Here is a 5,435-nt window from a genome sequence, read left to right as displayed (position 1 = left end):
AACCACAAGATCCTGATGTCGCACCTTTTGCCCTCTTTTTGAATAGCCTACAGTGACATGAACCCTAACTGCCAATCACGCCGTGTTTTCCTAGTGATGACGGAGTCTAACTGGTTTGTTTCGCCTACTCGTCGCACATTCATCAGTTAATTTTGAGATACAACAAGATACAACACTATTTAACTCAAAGCTCATTGGGAGTTTGGAAGAAGGAAATGCAATGTCTAAAAGGGATGAAATAGTCAATTAAAAAGTTTACGATGGCTTTGAGAGCGAAGATCATAAAATGTTTTGCCTAAACACAGGTAATGAACTCTCTAGTGTAGTGTAGTAGCCAATATTTTATGTGTATGCAAATGACTTTCAGTCAGGGTAATCACTTAGATCAGAGCTATAACTGCTACTCAAATAGTTTATTTCTAGCCATTTAAACAAAGTATCCTAGCTTCCATCTTGGCTATTACACCATTAATGTCCACCCGACTATTCCACCACTTCTTAATATGATATGGAATACAAATTACAGTACATCAAAATTGGTGTTCCAGCTGATATCCTTTCCAATACATACATATTCTATTTATATATTTTAACCAGATAAATTATGACCCTAGCCTTTTGGGGGCCCTAAACAAGCAATGTTCTAACACATTTCCTGCAATTCTACACATTTCGCCACGGGGCATAGAGAAAATGTTGTMATTTTAAAGAGAGTTTTCTGCAATTATACATATTTTGCCATGGCATGGGGCATTGAGAATTTTTAGCTGTTTTCTAAAACATTTAATGCAATTCTACTCATTTCGCCATGGGGCAGAGATAATTATTTTGCGGTTTTACAGTTAATTTCCTGCAATTCTACCCATTTTGCCAGGTATTTGCCAGGTGTACGGTGGCCAGGTATAGGTACAGTTGTAAAAGGAACCCCTGGCAGTTCGCAGCCTTCCCGTCGTATTCCTGGGGCAGGGAGAGACAAATCCCACTGGGACCAGGAGGAAGAGGGGCGCTCAGGGGAGACCCCGCTTGTGCTTGTGGAGGCTGGAAGAACTCCCCGTCTCTCCCAGCGGTCTATTGTCTGGACAACGCGGTCCATGGCGGGGCCAAGATGGTGAAGCATTGCTGCGTGCTCACGGACGCGCTCCTCCACCCCTAAACCCGGCGTACCTGCTCCTGCTGACTCCATAGTTTGGGTCGTAATTCTGTAGTGAGGTGCGTACTGGCGGCAGAGAAGTCAGTCGCAGGAGAGCGAAAACTGATTTACAACGGTGTCATTTAACCAACATAAAACCACCATAACAGAACAATACAATAAATGGGTAACCAACTTCGGCGGAAGTCGTGACAGGGGTGGAGAGAAATCTTTGCATTTTTCAAGCTAATTTCTTGCAATTCTACACATTTTGTCATGACTAATGCTATCGAAGTGAGAATGACCATCAAAATCAATTGTGGGCCCCTGGGCACGTGCCCTGCGTGCCCTGTCGGTATACGGCCATGATTACTACAAGTTTAGATAAGAGGCTAGACTAGCTACCAATCAGAAAATTGTTAGCTGACAAGGCTACTTGAGTGACTGTCAGGGACTGACATTGCAAGCAAAAACTGCTGATGCCCAACCAAATGTAGAAATTGCACCTGGTTTATTCTAATATTCTTACTCTCAATAGTAAGTTGAGTCCACGACTGTTAAAAAAAAAAAAAAAAAAATGGTCAGGGGCCCCCCAGTGACCACTTATGTCGCTTATGCCTGGGGCTGGCCCTGATTGATGTATCATCTCCGAGACCCAGACAGATATTACCCATGGGATCTCTTAAACTCATCAATATTTCATCCACTGCTTTTTTCCAGCCTCTCAGGAATAATTTGGGTTGGGGAGAGACTAACCTGCTGAGCAACCAACTACCTTCCAAACGAACTGYCAAAAGGTAGCGCATCTTGAAAGAAAGTTAGAAATGACAATGAATGCTCCCAACAGGTCCGCTTGTTACCAGGAGGCCTACATTGTTTGTTCCAAAGCATCTGCCACACCTAAGGTCAGGGCGAGTTCATCTTGAGGATAAAACCTTTTTGGGGATCATTAGACTGTGGCAGCTGTGTGTGAGGGAGCCTATGAACACCATCATCAGCCAATAGTAGGAAACGGGGCACAACAGATTAGCATATATTAGACTTTGTATGTAGAATCCTCCTTGTCCTGGGGTGCTGGTTCACAACAGAGAAATAAAACATCTGATGGGGGGAAATATAAAGTGTTGCAATGTTGTTAATAAATACTATGCTGCCAATACTAAAGGTTTCTGTGGGAATGGGTGCTTGTTTGGGTAGATAGATTATAGAAGTCTACCAGAAAGAGAGAAAAGGATGGCAATGCCCAAGTATGGACTGCAACTTTGATCGTTTTTCATATGTTACTCTTTTAAAAACCAGACTCAACTTGACTGTAGTCTTTCTGTTTATTTTTATACGTCAATTTCATGACCCCCTCCACCTTCTTACAAGTAACACCCTTGAGCCCGGTCAAAGGTCATGTCCAACAGTACTTTCCTCAAAAACACTGAAATGGCACTGTACAGTACAGGATATTGACTGTACAGTACAGTAGAGAAAAGCTACATTCTGTGTTTTATGACGACAGTTATTACAATATTATTACTTCTCACATGGTCACATGTGGTTATTTAATTACTCTGCTACTTTACAAGTCATTATGTCCATGGCTCTGGGTGAAACAATACAGCCATATCGACAAGTTCCATACCAGCTCTGATTTTGACCATAAACCCGATAAGGCATACAGTGGCTTGAGAAAGTATTCACCCTCTTTGGCATTTTTCCTATTTTGTTGCCTTACAACCTGGAATTAAAATAGATTTTGGGGGAGGTTGTATCATTTGATTTACACAACATACACTGTGAAGATGCTAAATATTTTTTATTGTGAAACAAACAAGAAATAAGACAAATAAACGGAAAACTTGAGCGTGCATAACTATTCACCCCCCCCTAAAGTGAATACTTTGTAGAGCCACCAAGTCTCTTGGGTTATGTCTCTATAAACTTGGCACATCTAGCCATTGGTGGTTTTTCCCATTCTTCAAGGCAAAACTGCTCCAGCTCCTTCAAGTTGGATGGGTTCCGCTGGTGTATAGCAATATTTAAGTCATACCACAGATTCTCAATTGGATTGAGGTCTGGGCTTTGACTAGGCCATTCAAAGACATTTAAATGTTTCCCCTTAAAGTGTTGCTTTAGCAGTATGCTTAGGGTCATTGTCCTGCTGGAAGGTGAACCTCCGTCCCAGTCTCAAATCTCCGGAAGACTGGAACAGGTTTCCCTCAAGAATTTGCCTGTATTTAGCGCCATCCATTATTCCATCAATTCTGACCAGCTTCCCAGTCCCTGTCGATGAAAAACACCCCCACAGCACGATGCTGCCACCACCATGCTTCACTGTGGGTATTGTATTCTCAGGGTGATGAGAGGTGTTGGGTTTGCGCCAGACATAGCGTTTTTCTTGATGTCCAAAAGCTAAATTTTAGTCTCATCTGACAAGAGTACCTTCTTCCATATGTTTGGGGAGTCTCCCACATGCCTTTTGTCGAACACCAAACGTATTTRCTTATTTTATTCTTTAACAATGGCTTTTTTCTTGCCACTCGCCCGTAAAGCCCAGCTCTGTGGAGTGTATGGCTTAAAGAGGTCCTATGGACAGATACGCCAATCTCCGCTGTGGAGCTTTGCAGCTCCTTCAGGGTTATCTTTGGTCTCTTTTGTTGCCTCTCTGATGAATGCTCTCCTTGCCTGGTCCGTGAGTTTTGGTGGGCGGCCCTCTCTTGGCAGGTTTGTTATGGTGCCATATTCTTTCCATTTTTTWATAATGGATTTAATGGTGCTCCGTGGGATGTTCAAAGTTTCAGATATTTTTTTATAACCCAACCCTGATCTGTACTTCTCCACAAGTTTGTCCCTGACCTGTTTGGAGAGCTCCTTGGTCTTCATGGCGCCACTTGCTTGTTGGTGCCCCTTGCTTAGTAGTGTTGCAGACTCCGGAGCCTTTCAGAACAGGTGTAGATATGTGTAGACACTTAGATTATTTAACTAATTATGTGATTTCTGAAGGTAATTGGTTGCACCAGATCTTATTTAGGGGATCATAGCAAACGGGGTGAATACATATGCACCACCACATTTTTTTWAAACTTTTTTTGTTTTGTTGAAACAAGTGATTTTTTTCATTTCACTTCACCAATTTTGGCTATTTTGTTTATGTCCATTACATGTAATCCAAATGAAAATCTATGTAAATTACAGGTTGTAATGCAAGAAAATAGGAAAAACGCCAAGGGTGGATGAATAATTTTGCAAGGCACTGTACCTAGTGCATTACACTGCCTATAAGCTTTCAGCAACAAGATACTGCCTCAGAGCATCCAAAGCGGGCAATTACTGAAGTTATAATTAAGATGCTGAAGATAAGTGCAATGCTCCCTAGCGACTTACCACTATCGTTGTTTGGTATAAATGACATCCCAGGTGTCTATTTAAATCTCGGGATCACTGTGGTGTAGATGGTGTAATTGTTTTATTGTCATGGTGTTTTAGCAGTAAAATGTTGTTTTGTTGCACAGAATGCATCAGATTGAGTCGGCCTCACACAGATCGGTCTGACTCATGGGCCAGTGGAGTCTTGCTGAATGGTTGAAGTTGGGATGAGGAGGCATTGCCATTTCACGTTCCCACATATCCACTTCCACGCTTGTGGCTTTATTGGTGCTGAAACATGATTTGCTTTCAGCTTTCCCTGTTTTTATTGGACTCGAGCCTTTCAGGCCTCTTGTTTGAATATTATAAAGATATGTTATGACAAATATGCTAAGCTGACAAATAAGAGTTCATGGAATGACTCGCCCTCTTTTGAGACACATAGAAAGAGAGAATGTTTTTGGAAGCTTGCCAGGTTTATATAACACCACTCTAGTTCTTTCTTTGGGAATGAGATTACCATAGAATGGCGTTTGATTTACAGCTTGGGTTGTGAGTCGTTGGTTTGTTCCATCCAGATTCAAATGGAATCCCTTGGTAACCCTACAGTATATCATTTTGAAAGCCGCTGTCTCAAGCCTTGAGACTATAGTCGGATTCAAGTGGGCCCTTCTTTATGTGCAGCTATACATGGTTGGTCTTATACCTGTGGACGTGGTCTCCAAGGACATGGCAATCTCCTGTGACAGACACCATAACTCATGGCGAGGTTTGAGATCAGAGCTCCTCATGGTACATGTAAATTAGAGGTGTCCTGATGTCTTGTCCACCTGTTTGTTCCAGACAGTCTCAGACAGCCCTGGCTGCTCCCCCTGAACCCATTTCTGTGGTCGTCTCAGGGAGGTGACTGGCACTCTAAGTAAGAATGTGTTTCTTTTTCGGTGACCGCTCA

This window comes from Salvelinus sp. IW2-2015, linkage group LG14, assembly GCF_002910315.2.
Source record: "Salvelinus sp. IW2-2015 linkage group LG14, ASM291031v2, whole genome shotgun sequence".
Lineage (NCBI taxonomy): Eukaryota > Metazoa > Chordata > Actinopteri > Salmoniformes > Salmonidae > Salvelinus > Salvelinus sp. IW2-2015.
This window is presented reverse-complemented; position numbering follows the sequence as displayed.